This window comes from Zea mays, chromosome 4 (genome assembly GCF_902167145.1).
Source record: "Zea mays cultivar B73 chromosome 4, Zm-B73-REFERENCE-NAM-5.0, whole genome shotgun sequence".
NCBI lineage: Eukaryota > Viridiplantae > Streptophyta > Magnoliopsida > Poales > Poaceae > Zea > Zea mays.
The window spans coordinates 31,803,558-31,820,521 of NC_050099.1; positions in this window are offsets into that span (position 1 = coordinate 31,803,558).

The window sequence follows — 16,964 nt, forward strand, 5'->3', positions numbered from 1 at the left end:
CACGACTTGGAGTTGGCAGCCATAGTGCACGCCCTAAAAATATGGATGCACTATCTGATTGGGAACAAATGCCACATCTTCACTGATCACAAGAGTCTGAAGTACATCTTCACTTAGCCAGACCTCAACCTCCGTCAAAGAAGATGGCTTGAACTGATTAAAGATTATGACCTCGAGATCCATTACCACCCCGGGAAGGCCAACGTGGTAGCAGACGCCCTCAGCCGAAAACCTTTCGGGATAAAGGGGACCAACTTTTTAGATGATTGGAAGAAGAAATCAGCTCAGCTAAATGCATGTCTGGGAGACAACGGTAGCCTGGAAGTCAAGCCAATGCTAGAAGACCTCATATGCAAGGCTCAACGCCTGGACGCGGAGACAACAAGACTTATGGAAAGAGCTCGCAAGGAGCAACTTCCGGACCTTAGGGCAGATGAACAAGGAGTTCTTTGGTTCAAGAACCGTCTGTGTGTACCAAAAGGAGAGGCACGAGAAGTCCTGTTCAATGAAGCCCACAACTCAGCCTACTCCATCCACCCAGGAACCACCAAGATGTACCTAGACCTCAAAGCCAGATACTGGTGGAGAGGGATGAAAAAGGAGATAGCACAGTATGTGGCCTGGTGTGACACCTGCCAGCAAACGAAGGCCGAACACCAGAAACCTGCAGGCCTACTACAACCCCTCCTAGTGCCTGAATGGAAGTGGGAGGAAATAGGCATGGATTTTGTAACCAAACTGCCCCGGACGCAAAAAGGGAATGACTCTATCTGGCTAATAATAGACCGTCTCACCAAGGTGGCCCACTTCATTCCAGTAAAAACCACTTTTGGAGGAGCCACCCTTGCCCGGATATATCTTAAAGAGATAGTCAGGCTCCATGGTATTCCTCGGAAGATAGTGTCAGATAGAGGGACGCAGTTCACCTCAAAATTTTGGAAGAGCCTTCAGCAAGCTATGGGCACCAAGTTAGATTTCAGCACCGCCTATCACCCTCAGTCAGATGGTCAAACAGAGAGAGTCAACAAGGTCCTCGAAGATTTACTAAGAGCCTGTGTGTTGACGTTCGACAGGAATTGGGAGTCCAGTTTGTCGTATGCCGAATTCTCATATAACAATAGCCATGAGGCCAGTATCAAAATGTCACCGTTCGAAGCATTGTATGGACGAAAGTGCCAGACCCCCCTAATGTGGTCCAATGTAGGGGAAAGGATACTAGAAGGACCTGACTTTGTTAAAGAAGCCGAAGAGAAAGTTGCCCTGATCCACAAGAGGTTACTTGAAGCTCAGAGTCGACAGAAAAGTTATGCAGACAACAGACGGAGAGAACTCGGATTTGAGGAAGGAGATTTCGTATACCTCAAGGTCTCCCCGATGCGTGGTGTCAAAAGGTTCCAAATGAAAGGAAAGTTAGCACCACGATTCGTCGGTCCCTATCCCGTCATTGGCAGAGTGGGACCCGCAACATACCGCCTTGAACTACCAGAATCCATGTCAGATATTCACAATGTGTTTCATGTGTCCCAGCTCCGTAAATGCTTGCAAGTACTAGAGAACCACATCGAGGCAGAGACAATTCAGATTCAAAAAGATCTCCAGTACCGGGAAAAGCCAATAAAGATTCTTGACTCAGCAGTCCGGAAGACCCGCAACTCAGAAGTAAGACTCTGTAAGGTTCAGTGGAGCAGAGAAGGGGAAGAGGAAGCTACTTGGGAAAGTGAGGACTCTCTGAGGAGGGAATACCCTTACCTTTTCTCGAGCCCCGTCTGAATCTCGAGGGCGAGATTCCTTTAAGTGGGGTAGGTTTGTAACATCCCAATTTTTAACCCAGGTTTGGAACCCTAATTTAACCCCCCCTTCTTATTATCTATCCCAAAACTCCCCTAGATTTTCTCATCATATGCATACACCTTGTTTGATTATAAGCACCTCACTTAGATTTTATTTTCTAGCACCTAAGAATTTCTAGTAAAGTAATTGTTCAAAAGAAAAGGATATAAAAATGGATATAGAAATTGGAAAAATAAAAAAGAAAAGGAAAAACCCCTCTCTCCCCCTAGCTGGGCCGAATCCAGCCCACCGCCGCGGCCGCTCGCCCCTCTCGCGCTCGCGACTCCCTCCCCCTCAGCCCACCTACCGGCCCACTCCGCGCTCGCGCCCGCGCCGCTGACACGCCATCCCCACTCGTCAGTCCCGCCCCCTCGCCCTCGCTCGTGACCGCTCCCCTGGCAGACTGGCCCCACCGGTCAGCCGCCCCGTCGTCCTCGCCGCGTACGGCTTCGTCGCGGTCACCTCCGGCCACCGTCCCCTCCCCTCCCCCGTCACGTCCCCTCGCCCATCCCCTCGCCACACAAGGAAGTTTGGCATCGCCCCGTCCTCACCGCTTGACCGTGTCCTTGCCCGGTACCGCCCCCGCCGTGCGGTCTCGTCGTCGCCACTGTGCGGCAATTACTTCGGCGCTGTGCACCTCACCAGCGTCCGCCGAGCTCCACCGCTCCCCTCCCCTTGGGCGCCTATAAAAGGGTTGCCCCGAGCACTTCCTTGCCCCGCAACGGCCTCAGCCACCCCTCTTCTCCCTCGTCGAGCTCAGTCGCGAAGGCGCCGCCATCTTCTTCCCCTTCGGTAAGCCTTCCCCCTCTTCTCCCTTCCCCTCTGGTGGTTCAGCGAGAAATTAGAAAGGCCTATCAGCTTCGCCACACCGACGTGAACTTGGGACACCACGCCCCTACCCCAATCCCCGCCCAAACCTCACCGTCGGCGACTCCCACCGCGGAGCTCCGCCACCTCCCCGCGGTCAGCCCCCTCCCGGCCCCCTCTAGCCAAATTGAGCACGCCCCTAAGTTCGCCAGCCCCTCCTCATGCTAGGGCGCCTGCCCATTACCCAAGAACCGGGTCACCGGCGGCGAATCGCCGCCGAGCCCACTGGCGGCCGGGTTCTCCCCCGCGGACGGCCGGTTCACCCCGCCGTCGACCGTTGGCGCCGTTTCCCCCCTCCCACTCTCTCTGTCATGTGGGCCCCGCGGAGACGGCATCACCCTCGCGCGCCCGCATCGTCTCCCTCCTTGGGCCGCATCTGGGTCGGCGCATTCGCGCCTGCCCGCGCCCGGCTGGGCCAGATTACCCCCCCCCCATGGCCCACCAGAGTTGAATTGCTTTTCTTTTTTCCTTTTTCGGCCTTTTCTCCTTTAAATTATTACATCTCAATATTTTATGCACCAAAAATTATCAAAATAATTTCTAAAGTCACATGTAATAATAATGTTAGAAAATGACACACTCCAACTAGTAAACCACTATTGATGTATTGTTTTATTGCCTGTTTTACTAGAAGAAGCGGGGACCGTCGATCCGGAACCCGTAGCCCCGGAAGAAGGGTCGGAGCCCGATCTCCCAGAGGTAGACCTTTTGTGCCAGGAAAGCTTCGACGAAGGCAAGTCCATACTTCCCTTGATGCATAAATTACCTATTCTTTCTACCACTACCTAGGCCAGGATTTCAGGGTGGGATATTTGCATTGTGAGTAGAGAGATAGCCCGCATTAACATATATCTTTTGGATACGAAATGTGGGTTGCGAGAAAGGGCAATATGTTTCTTCAAACAAGGTTTCTTTTTTTAAAAAAAAGGAATGTGTGATGAAGGGTATTCACCCTCATCACCTTGGAGTGGGATGATCAGGGACTCCCTGGTTTAGGGGAGGGCCTAAGGTGTTGGCTCAGCTGGTTTAGGCGTGAGCAGAAGGATTGTCCCCTCATATAAGGACCGGTTTGTCATCTTCACTTCCTGTACTCTTTAATAGTACAACCTGTGACACCCCAGGTGTCTATTTCGTGTTATATCGGGTAATTTATCCTAATCTCGGATGCTCAGTGAAAATTTCTATTTCTCGATCGTGCCTATCTCTGTTTATCAGGCTTTCTCTTGGAAGTTCACCGAATTCAGAGTTATTCGATCTCGAGAAACAACCCATTTCGGAGCGTGTTAAAACTTTTATCTCTCGGAACGAATGCAGACTCGAAGATCATTCTCGAATTATAAATCTCATCTGAAGTTCATTAAATCAAACTCTCGACGACTGTTATCTGATCTGAGCCCGAATCCAATTCCTCGAACTTCGATCGATGTTCGACTATTTTATTCGGATCCGTACTCTCAAACGGAATACTCAATATGTCGTCCTCTAAATCAATTTTATCCGTTTCGGCCAAATATCTTATGTTCGAACCGAACTCAAAACCCCGTATCGACGACAATTTTAAAATGTCACGATCCGATTTCTCCGACTAAAAATCCAAAGCCGATCAAATCTCAGGACGAATTATTTTCGAATCACGCGCAGGTAATTATTTTCGAGCAAAATCAAATTAGAATCTCGACCGAATTAATCGCTCAACTTTCCGTTCGTCCGAACTCTTTTCGCTCTGTTTCTCAGTAGCGACGAATTCCGCAGGAACATTTTAGTCCGGAAAATATTTAGCGCGACCCAATTTAGTGTTTTGGGCCAAATCCAGCCCGGCCCAATTAGGCCCATTTGAAACCCTAACCCTAGGGTTTCTCTATAAATACGGATCCCTCTCCCTTGCCCTTGGCTATTTTGCACTCCCACCCCTCAAAATTTCCTAGCCGCCACTCTCTTCCTCCTTCTCCCTCATGCAGCAGCAGCCTGCTTTCTTCTCCTACGACAGCAGCACGCCAGCACGCAGGGGCCTCCCATGGCCGCCAAGCTCCCTCAACGCCAGCGTCCTCCTCTCCTCCCCACGGCTGCAGCAGGGCGTTCTTCCCCAGCCTTCCCTGGGCGCGCACCCCTCCTCCCCCTTCTTCTTCCTCCAGCCAGCAGGCGCCCAGAAATTCCAGCGGGAGCTCCATGGCCGAGCTCGCCCAGGCCCCGACGCCTCTGCTCGGTCGCAGCTCTGCAGGCTCTCTCCACCGCGCCCCCTCCTTCCTCGCCGCGCTGAAGCTCCTCAGCCATGGCGCCCAAGCCCTTCTTCTTCCTCTGCCCAACACCCCTCTTCTCCACTGCGTTAAGAGCAGGAAGCCTTTTTATCCCCTGCGCACAGGGAGCAGTTCCCTTGGCCGACGCCCTCTGTGGCAGCCATGGCACCTCCCTCCCTCTCTACTCGTGCGCAGGAAACCCCTCAAGCGCAGGGAAGAACAGCAGCCCACCCTTCAAAACACCAAGCAGCGGCTCCCGTCTCCCAGCAACCTCCATGGACGCCCCCTGTTTTCTTCTTCGCGCAGCAGCAGGGAGCCCCTGCTCGACCAGCTGCCATGGCGTCCAAGTTTTCTGCGCAGCAGTGCCGATTCAAAAAAAACAGCAGCCATGAGATCCCGCCCGTATCGCTTGCATTGACCCGATTTGCGCAGCGCCTGCGCGCCGTCGTCGAAACCCGTGGTGAGAAAACCCTCGCTGCCATTGCTGCTTTTATATTTTTATTTTGTGCTTGGTAAAACTGTTGAACGGTTGTGTGCGTGTGTCTAATCGCAGCTAGCCGTCAAAGCCAGTCGTCGCGCACGCGTGTTCGATACAAGACCGGTCGGGTGAACCACATGCATGCCCAACTCAGATCCGATTCCGTTCAGGTTGATTGATTTATAGTTTACAATATGTATGTTTTGGTTGATGGTAGGCAGTGCATGTAGGTGTGGATGTGTATAAAATGTTTCGGTTATGCGCATTGGTAGGATCGCGTTTGTGATTGGAGAACAAGAGGTTATTTGAGGTGTGCGATTTGTAGTTATTCTAATTATGTTTTGGTCGATGGTGTGCATGTGTGATTATTTGTGTGAAAATACATTTGTATGGATGGAAGCGTGTAGAGAGGAAAATGAAGTAGAAAAGAACTCCGATGTTTTTATATCTTGGTAGGAAGAAAATATGCAATGCGTTGTTTGATGCAAAAAAAAACTAAGTTACAAAATGCGAATTATGTTTTGGAAAATGTATCGATATGTAGTTATGCGAAAAGTATAATTGTTTATTGCAACGTGATGGGATTCATGATTATATAGGGAGTATATTTATTGATGTGATGAGTAGTTAGGAAATGCTAGTTGCGTATAGGATGAATTATTAAAACATGAGTATCGGAGTTCATATATTAGTGGTCGCGCCACATTGATTGAAGTGTCTCGAGTGCACGCCATGATATGGTTGTAGGCGAGACAAGGTTGTGCGCATGATGAGTTTAGTAAGAATCCATCGGGGTCACTAGTGTTAAGTTGAGGATGATTTGCGCGTGGAAAGTAACAGTGTGTTTAATACTTAGAACTCTTGGTCGATAGTAGAAATTGTTTTGGCATATGTAGAGAGGTGATGACATGCCGTAAGTAGTCATCACTTCCTCTATAATTATAAGTTGAGTCTTTACACGTTAGGCGTTCCTTAAATTGTGCTTCACAAATGAGTGTATGCTTGTGTTTATGACTTGAATAGATGTTTTCGAGTAAACTAATAAGTTCCTAAAGCAATTATGTGTAAGGTGTTTATAGTGACACTTTATCCCGAAAGGTGTTAAGTCTGTGCATAAATAAGAGATAAGTGTACTTGTGTAGTGTGGATTGATTTTGAGTACATATGTCGCAAGAAATGGATGAGTGCGCATATAGGAGATGAATGTGTGTGATGAAATGGTGGCATGCCTTCGTATTCATCATGTCGTCTGTTTTGTGGCTTAGCCGAGAGTCGTGAAGAAATGTCGCTTACCTATGTGTTAATATTGTCCCTCTGCAACTCTGTATAATTGCCATGTGAAGTATGATTGGATTAGTCTATGTTTGCGATGTGTGGTGAAGTGATGGCATGACTACGTAGCCGTCACGTCACCTATTATGTGACTATGTTTAAGTGTGTCTTGATCTAAGTAGAGTAAGTCAAGTCTCTAAAATGCGGAAATTCTTGAATTGTATAGAAGCTGAATTTTAGTAATTGCTGTTTTGGGCTGCACGCGCTGTTTTTGTTGTGCTGTATGTTTGATGAACTAAATTGTGTTTTCTGTGGATATGTGCTATAGAAAAGTGGTAGATAACTTGATTATCTTGCTAGTGTTAAAATTTGACAGGCATAAGTCTGATCGTTTAGGAGTTATGATTTTTATAAATTCAGTGACTGAATCTGTCTAAATTCTGTACAGATTTCAGAAACTGTATTGTTTGCCTAATGTAATGTTAGAATCAGTCCTTGTCGATTATAAGGAAGTTGTAGATGCTTTTCTCATCTTGCTTGTGTTAAAATTTCAGAACCACAGGCCTGATAGTCTAAGAGTTATGAATTTTAGAAACTGCTTGTTGTGTTCTGTCCACTGACAGAACAGATTTCGAAAACTGAATTGTTTGATTCAGTTCAACATGGAATCACCCCTTGGTGATTATAAAAGTTGTGTAGTACTTTTTCTTAGCTTTCCAAAAAGTCTTGGATCACTATTTTTGGTGATCTGAAGATTAAGTTATGGATGTTTAAAGTCTGAAGACTGAATCTGTCCAATTCTGGACAGCAAAGCCTTCTAGTGCCTTTTATACTTAGTTAAATACTGAATCACCTTGAGATGATTATAAATGATATGTGGACAATTTCATTACCTTTCCAGAAAGTCTAGGATCACTTTGTTTGGATGTCTGAATCTTCAGTTGTGAATTTTTGAAGTTGCAAGCCTGAATCTGTCCAAATCTGGACAGAGCTGCTGTGTTTGCACAATTCGACTTTGCTAAGTGTAGAATCATGTTGTGATGAAAATACCAAAATTGTAGAGCACTTTCTAAAATTTCCAGAAAGTCATAGTTTACTATTTTTGGATTAATATTTGAAAAGTTATGATTAAAACAAGTAACTGCTGTGCTGCTGTCCTAAAAATCTGCACGTGCTCAAATGAATGTTTAGTTCACCATTTTGGCTAAAAATGCTTAGTTAGCGCTTAACGGATATAGACTTGTGATGGCTAAACTTAGGTTAACATGTGTTCCGTGATTAATGTGCTTGCTTGCTGTAGTTGGTTGTGGATATAAGTTTTGTTGTTATTGATGCCTATGTCCTGTTTAAACGTACGTTGTCTTGGTTGCTCTTGTGTAGTCAATAGGAGAACTAAGGAAAAGTCGTAGCAAGTTAAATAAATGTTCATGCGTGTGATGTCCTGTTGTGTTGGTTAATTAAAAGTCGTGATCGTCGTCTTTCCAGTGGTAATGTTTACGTGTGCCCAATGACACATAAATAACTAGTGTTTGCGTATAGTTGTTGCAGTGTCTTACTAACTAATGTTTAGTTCAGTTCGCCACTGTGTCTTGGTATACCTTGTGCTATTTTTGTGCTACTTTCATTATATTCATACATATGCATCTTGCACCTCATTTAGGACCGAGAGATGACGATCGTGCAAGTGATGTGGTGCCACCCACAAGATGCAGTCGGTGGACGACCCAAGGAAGGATGGACATAACCAGTGGATGCTCGCCAAGCGAGTACCTCCCCCCCCCAACAAACACTATCTAAGTGTTAAAAATTAAAGGCAAGCCCCGGTTTTATGCATAACCATTTATATATATTATTTTACTACACTTAATGTTTGTAGGCTTGTATTGTGCACTTAAGTGTAGGAGTTGAATGAAACCCTAGTTGCATGAACTCAGGATTCCCTTTGAGATGGATACTAGTATGCTAGGTCGAGTAGCTGCTTTAATAATTAGGGATCTCGGTAGAAGTCGAGTGATTTTTCTAGCACTCGCGCGAGGTCAGGACATTGATTGTACCCACTTTCATATCATATTGATGATTGGTCTGTGGACACGGGTCCATGGGGACACGTGGTCTACGAGATGAAAATTGGAATAAGGATTAACGTGCGGATACCTGTGTCAAGCGTTTGAACGTACTAAACACATACCGAGAAATATGGTAAATCGGTAAGCCTAGTACCTGAGTGAACCTGCCCGCAGATTGCCCTCCTCACGCGACCTGAGACGAGGTCTCCCATTCCGGTTATGGTGGGTACAAGTGCGGTCACTGCACGACGGCCAGTCAGGGTCAGTGAGGCATTGTACGCCAAGGCGGTGAGCCCCTTTCTGTTGCCAGGGAATCGATGGGGACGGTTGATATGTGTGGGGACGGAGTGCCCCTGCATGTCGTGTGTTTAGGTTTACCTTGCAAGGATAAAAACTCGATTCGAATCGTCTGCTTCTCGCAGCTAATGAGACTGCTTGATCCATTGTACTGCATTGAGTAATAAGTGGAAATGAGGTGACTGGCAAAAGATGTTGATTGATAAAATGTTTGATACCATGTATGCATAGCTCACATCTAGTTTAAAAAGGATCATACTAAAACTTGAAAAGCTAAAACTTGATTTTAGACTCAGCTAGTGCTTTTGGCAAACCAAACCCCTCAGCCAAACAGCTGCATGTCTAGAGGTAGAGGAGTAGACTCCTCACACCGGGTAAGTCTAGCTGAGTATTAGTATACTCAGCCTTGCTTGTGGCACAATTTTTGCAGGTACTCCTTAGGATGATTGGTTGCTGGTGTGACTTGGCCTTCATCCCTGCCACCGGGATAGATGGTCGAGAGGGTTATTGCTTCCGCAGGAGAGGACCAGGAGGAGTAGCGTGGCCAGGCTTCGCCATGTTACTCGGTTTTCTCCGTTAGTTATTTCCGCTGCATTAAAATTTATGGTTATTATTTCTGAAACTCCGATAATGTAATCACTAATGATACTTATTAAATTTGTGGTGTTATGTTTTATTGTATTTCTCTGTGCCTCACCTTCGAGTGAGCTAGTGGTATTCGATCCTGGATAAGTGGCTTTATCGGACTAGATCCGAGGGACTGACGGGTTATTCCTGTTTAAGTGTGTTGCTGCCCTTAAGGGTGCGACTTGGGCACTTAAGCTGGAATAATTCGGGCGGTTCCGCCACACAACCACTCGAGACTGTGTGGGCAGTCACTCAATCTGAACTCGTACGGTCCAACCCTAGGGTTATGAAGGCCGGGGAGCACAAGGAGGATAAGGAGGGGGTATGTTTTGTCCGGTTTGGACATGGCGGTGGCCTGACTCCTCCCGGTATAACCGTTAAGGTTAGGACGTGCGAGGAAAGAAAGAGATTCGGCATTCGGGTCTCACGACGGTGAGATCGCAGAAACCGGACTAGTGGGTAAAGTGTACCCCTCTGCGCAGAGTTGAAACCTATTCGAATAGTCCGTGTCCACTGGTATGGACGAGTCTGGTGTGGTATGACAATTAGAGATTTTTACAACCTCTGGGGACAAGGGAATGTGTGTGTCAGTGCATACTGGAAAAGAAAATAAGGCCACGGGAGCGGGAAGCTCAGTGGTGGTTGAGTATTTTGTTACTTTTAATTCTTTGGGAAAAAACCCTACATCAACTGCCTTTCTCTAAGAAAATGAAGAGTGACTTCAACTCCACCAAATAAAGCATGTATGATATAGGTCTCTTTCTCTTTACGGGAACGGGGTGGGCTTGCGGAATACCTAGTGTATTCACCCAGATTTATTTATGTTTTTCAGCAGCCGAAGACTTCTTCTCTGCTATGCTTGATTAAGAGGGCTGTGTCTGCACCCAGTTCTGCCTGTGGCTTGGGCTAGTGTACTTTCTACTGCGCTTACTATTCTGGCTCTCTCTCGAGCTTGTACCCCGGTATTGTAATAACCTTTATTTGAACTATGTACTATTTGAAGTAAGGAATGTGGTTACTAGCCTCCTGGGACTAGTAATTGTATCACATTTGAGTCCCAAAGGATCGGGACGCTTCATGTTATCTCGCGGCCCTTACTGGTGTGAAGGTAGTTCATTCCTGCAGAAATGGATCTAGGGTCCTGCTTGTAAGGGCATGTAATGACATTTGCTTGAGAGCAAAATGTAATAACATATGTACGCATGATTTTAGCCTGGGAAGCCAAGTTGTGTGTTCGAACCCCCTAGATGGTGGCTTCAAGTACTAAGACACCTGCCGCAGGGCGGTGGAGTATGCAGGCTCACGGTACGGGGCCAGGCTGAGTAGCTACATGGTTTCCGGACCCCCCCAGGAGACAAGCGTCCGTTCTTCAGAGCTGGACCTCTAGGTTGTTGGACGCACATGACTTTAGTTTTAAATACTAGGACACCCGCCACAGAGTGGTGGAGTGTGCAGGATTTTGGGTACGGAACCAGGCTAACCGGCCACACAGGCTTCGGACCACCCTATGGAACGGGCATCCGTTCTTTAGAACCGGCCCCCAGGCCTTTCCCTGTTTTTGTAAAGAAATAAATATTGTCTTCTAAGCAGCATTTAGCACTTATCTGTGTAACGCCCGTTCCTGCTGTGTGCGATGTTATTGACTCCTCCTTAGTACCTGCCCCCCCCCCCCCCGCCTGGGATGCAGGCTTGGTGTGTTGAGGTTGGATACCAGCGTTTCTGAAAAGGTTGTCAACAATCCTCGGGAGGCAAACTCGCCGGGATCAGGATCTATACACCACTTTTAGCTAGGAAGCATTAATAGTACACCTCATAGGGTTCTCTGTCTGACATTGGACGTCCTTTGATACATGCTCGGGACCCGCAGGTTTTAGTCCGGGTGGCCATGTTGCGTGTCCAAACCCCCTTAGGTCGCGGTTCTAGATACTAGGGCACTTGTCGCAGGGTGGTGGAGCGTGCAGGCCCACAGTACGCGACCAGGCTGAGCGGCTGCATGGGCTCCAGACCACCCTAGGAGAGTAATGTCCGTTCTCTAGCTCCGGTCCCGAGGTTGTCGGACCCGCAGGATTTATAAATCTAGATACTAAGTTCTCGACACGGGGTGGCGCAGCATGTAGGCCCACGGTACAGGACCTGGCTGAGCGGCTACACGGGCTCTGGACCACCCTATGGAACGGGGTCCCATTCTCTAGAGCTGACCCCCAGGCTGTCGGACCTCCCTACTTTCGTGTCAGGGGCCCTAAACTGCAAGCCTGGCTGTTCAATTCGGATGTCGCCATGTTAGACAGATGGAAACTGTACGGGTGGGTTAGCTAAAAAGTATTATCTAAAAGACTGCAAGGTAGGACCATGGAGCAGCAAGATGGAACTATCACAAGAGCACAGCTGAGGGGTATTTCCTCTTTATAACCTGTCGTGCATGTGTGCAGACCAATAGGCCATGTTCATGGGGGCAGACCCCACCGGGTTGTCGTACACATATGCGTTATCTAGTTACAAAAAAGAGAAACAGACTCGACCCCTTAGCCTTGCTCTATGGATAGAACTTACAGAGATGTTTGGCATCGGGATAAGGTGCTCCTCCAGTCATAGCTAGATGGTTGCCCCTGGGTCGGTGCACTCTTGTTACTTCGAAGGGTCCTTCCCAGCTGGGGGGGGAGTTGCGGAGCCCCCCTTGGTATGGTACTTGTCGTGGGGCTAGGTCCCGACCCAGGGTTCCCGCCTACATTTGACACAGGAGCCCTCGTCTCTGGTTGTGGCCACTTTTGCATGTACCTGTTTGCAACCCGGACCCGTGGGGGATCCAGAAGGGCCTCCGGAGGAAGGCGTCCTACGGCTCCGTAGGCCAGGGAACATGGGGTCCCTCTGGGGTCCGTCTAGTTGTCTTCACCGGAGTAGGAGCCTTCGGCGAAGATATCCTTCAGGTCCCCCTCGGGCGACTGGTACCTGAGGTCCCGCTCAGCCGCGGCTACCTTGCCGTCGTCCACCTTCTCTTTGCGGGCCGGCGGCGAGGCAGGGAGCCATCTTTGGAAGACTGCTCGCGCTGCTTGCTGACGCGTTTTGCAAGGTCAATGATCTCGCGACACTCCGCGGCGCTGTGGCGACCATGCGGGTGCACAGGGCATGAACCACTGCTACCCTTCTGCGGCCGCGGGCATTTGTTGCGGTCGCCCTGGCCTCCGGTCGCTGCTGTGACCACCAGAGCGGTGGACCATGGCTTCTGGTAGTCGCGGTCCTTCTTCTTTTTCTTCTTTCCGTCTCGGAGGACGGCCCCCAAGCCACCCGACTAGGCAGCTCTAGTTTGTGGGGTCAAGTGCCACGCACGGCCCTCGGCGGCTCTGGCGTACTTGTCGACCAGAGCGAAGAGCATGGGGACAGTTCCACGTCATGTGTGGCCAACTTCTACAACATTTTTTCATTACGTACTCCCTGTCGGAAGGCCGTGATGATAGAAGCATCAGAAATACGAGGTATCGTACCTCGCACCTTGGTGAAGCGGGAGATGAACTTCCGGAGGGTCTCCCCTGGCTCCTGCCTCACTGCATGGAGGTGGGCCTCCACTCCGCGCTGTTGGTAAGCACTAGCGAAGTTCGCCACGAACCGCGCACAGAGTTCTTCCTAGGAGTAGACTGATCCCGGGGTGAGGTTCATGAGCCAGGTCCGGGCTGGTCCAGACAAGGCCACATGAAAATATGTTGCCATCACAGCGGTGTTTCCACCTGCTGCCGTGATGGCGGTAACGTACACCTGTAGGAACTCCGACGGGTTCGTCGTTCTGTCGTATTTTTCTGGCAGGTGCGGCCGGAACTTGGGTGGCCAGGACGTCGTGCGGAGATGATCCGCAAGAGCGGCGCAGCCCACACCGGCCAAGGGGACACCCGTTTGGGACCGGGTGCCCATCGGTGTCTACGGCGCAACTGCAATGAAGTCTTGATCGAGGTAGCGACCATCGATGTTTTGGCGGCGCTCGCGCACCCTTTCCAAGGATACCCAAGCGTCCTCTCCCGCACGCCTGCGGTTGAGCTCTGCCCGAAGGTCGTTGGTCTGTGCGCCCCTTACTGAGGGCGAGCGCACCGATGCTGATGCCTTGTGTTGGCACCGGGATGACCGCGTCTTCGACCTGGTCGAGGTAGAATGCGCCATACTGAGCAGTCGGTCGACGTCGTCCCGCCATTGCTTCATGGCTCCTGGTGAAGCCGTGGAGCTTGGAGGGTGTCACAACAACTCCCTGGCTGCTGACAACACCCCCGGAGATGCCCTTGATGGAGTCCGGGATGTTTGCGCTACCGTGTGCTGTCGTGCGGTGTGCACAGCAGGAGTGACTGGTGTCGGGCGACTGGGAACCTGCGGTGTGGAGGAAGCAGCTTCTCCCTCCACCGCAAAGTCTACCGAAGTCTCAGCGCGGTGCTCAATGATCTGCACCATCATGCTTGGGCAAGGGATCAAGCAAAAACCTAATGCCTAGGCCCCTACCTGGCGCGCCAAATGTCGGAGAGTAAATCTCTAGCCGGGTGGCGGAGTGCACCCGCCCTAATTCCTGAGATGAGGAGGGGCTTAGGCGTTTTGCTTGATCGTTAGAATGAACGGGAAGAACTCAAGAACACATAAGGATTTAGAGTGGTTCGGGCCGCCGGAGCGTAATACCCTACTCCACTGTGAGATGTATTGCTTGTGAGCTTGCGAGTCTAAGGTGTGTCCTAAGATTGAGTGTGTGTGTGTAACGTCGCATGCCTCCCCTTTTATAGCTGAATGGGGGCATGCACAAAGGCACTGGGCCCCGACATGTGGGCCCAGGAACATAAAGAATATAGCACTTGGAGCCACTAATGTCTGTTGCCGAGACAATCTTCTTGTCCCTGACGCCCGAGATCTGTGTATCCTTGGCGTACAGGGGAAGCTTCTTGCAGAAGGGATCATGAGGACATTGTGCTGCCTGGCACGGTCGTACTGTTCGCCAGCAAACCCAGCAGGCGCGCCGCTTGCTGGGTGACCTTGACACCGCCTGCCAGCGGATGGGACGGGACGCATTAAATGCTGAGAGGGCACGTCGCCCGTCAACACAGTGGCAGGCGGCGCGTCTTCTCCTCAATAAATGCAGGGGCTGCACGACTTCACATCAGGTTCGACCCGGTAGCTTATGTCATGGGCCACAAGCAGCGGGTCTCCGCCTGAGCGGGAAGTGGAGGGCAAGGCCCGCACACGTGTCAGCATCGGACCCCTGCTCATACCAGGGTCCTCCTCGTTCCGGGACCCTGCTGGGGTTCAGACCTACCCGGAGGCTCCGAACTTATATGTATAGGGGTCCGGTGTCCTTCTGGGGGTCCGGACTTACTGGGATGTGTTGTCTTTCCTTGCCATGTGGAGCCCTTTGGCCTGCCCATGCGGTGGGGTCAGGCGTCGTCCTCCGCGTGGCTAGGAGACGTCACATGGGTGCGACATCTTCATGCTGTAGGAGAGGGTACCCCTGATTTAGGGTACCGACAGGCTACGTAGTGAATCCCTGCCTATTCACCTTAGTAGTGTTTAAGGGTTTTATCGGCTTGAGGCAAGAGGGAATCACGGCTTGTGGGTAAAGTGTGCAACCTCTGCAGAGTGTTATGAAACTGATATATCAGTCGTGCTCGCGGTTATGAGCGGCCAAGGGAGCTCCATTGATTAGAGATACTTTGATCAGAGATATTTGGTTTACAGGTGGTGATGAGGATGATGGTTATGATTATGCTTATGGTAATGTTTCTGGTATTCTTTCCGTTTTGGAAAGGGTACTTTTGGGTTAACAACTTGGGTTAATACTAAAACCTGGCTCTCTACTAGTAATAATAACCTGACCAACTAAAAGTAATTGCTGGACTTTAACCCCACATAATGACATAAAGCTAGTCCACTACAGCCAAACAGGACAATTGCTGAGTATGTTGATATGTACTCACCCTTGCTTTACACACCAAACCCCCCAGGTTGTACACGTTGCAAACACCGCTCAGGAGAAGATGAAGTCGTGGAGGAGGACTTCCAGGAGTTCCAAGAGTACGATGAGTTCTAGGCGTGGGTTAGCGGCAAACCCCCAGTCGGCTGCCTGTGAAGGTCGCGTTTATCTACGTTTCTTTTCCGCACTTTGATAATTGTTAATGACTATGTGGATGTCTCGTACATCATGATGTAATCGACTATTACTATCTTTTATGTTATTATTCGAGCACTGTGTGATAATGTCGGTTATGTAACTGCTGTGTACGTGAATTACTGATCCTGACACGTACATGGTTCGTATTTGGTTTGTCTTCTAAAACCGGGTATGACATAAGGAAGAAAACCCGTTCTTTTTTAATACCAAATCATTTCTGCTTGGCCAAAGATATCAACAGATTTTTCCATTCTTTATTAAGAGCACAAGAGCAAGTATATAGAATGATGTAAGTGTTGGTTACTTGTTCTTGATTGCTGTGAATCAAAAGACAAGGCAACACAAATATTAAATATTAAGGACCTTCGTCCTTCGAAGCATTATCTTCTTTCAAAGATAATGGTTCTTGGATGAAGGTGATAAAGAACGGGTTTTCATCTCTCATGAAGATAATATTATAACACAATATTATCTTGACTATTCCCTTTATTTTGCATGTTATAATAATGTCAAAATCAATATTACATGCATAGTAAGACATTACAAGCATTACATTACATTTGTATCTTCGGCTTGCTCGAAGGAGAGAATGCAAAGATGACTTTCAATGAAAGCGTGAAAAGTACGGTAGTACTGTTCATCTATTTATAGCCACGTGATGCAGCCGAAATAAAAAAAGTACAATTATGACCCTAATGCTTATATATTGTTCTAATACAGATACTAAGGATAAATGAGTCTTTCTACTGTTGATCTGGTTTCTTGTATAACCTTCGGGATCACCTTAAGCCGAAGCTCTAATTTTTTGTCGAAGCTCTAATGTATCCTTTGCGTATCTGGTATAGCTTCGGCATTCAGTTCTTCGTCATATCTATTAATGACGAATCAAAAATGGTTTCCTTCATTATGAGGATCTTCGACAGAGAAGGAGACCCCCAACAGTAAGCAGGCTAAATAGGTTGCCACATCATATTTTTGCCATGTTAGAGGAGGGAGAAGAGAAGAGAGAGAAGAGAAGAGAAGAAAGATAAGAAGCGGGCTATTAATTTATCAGTCGACTAAGAGTTGGCTGTAGCACATATTCTAAGAAATATGATGAGAGAATGAGAGTACGAAGATGGGGCTAGTAATAATTGTCCAAAGTTTTTACGGTCGACAAAACAGCCAAC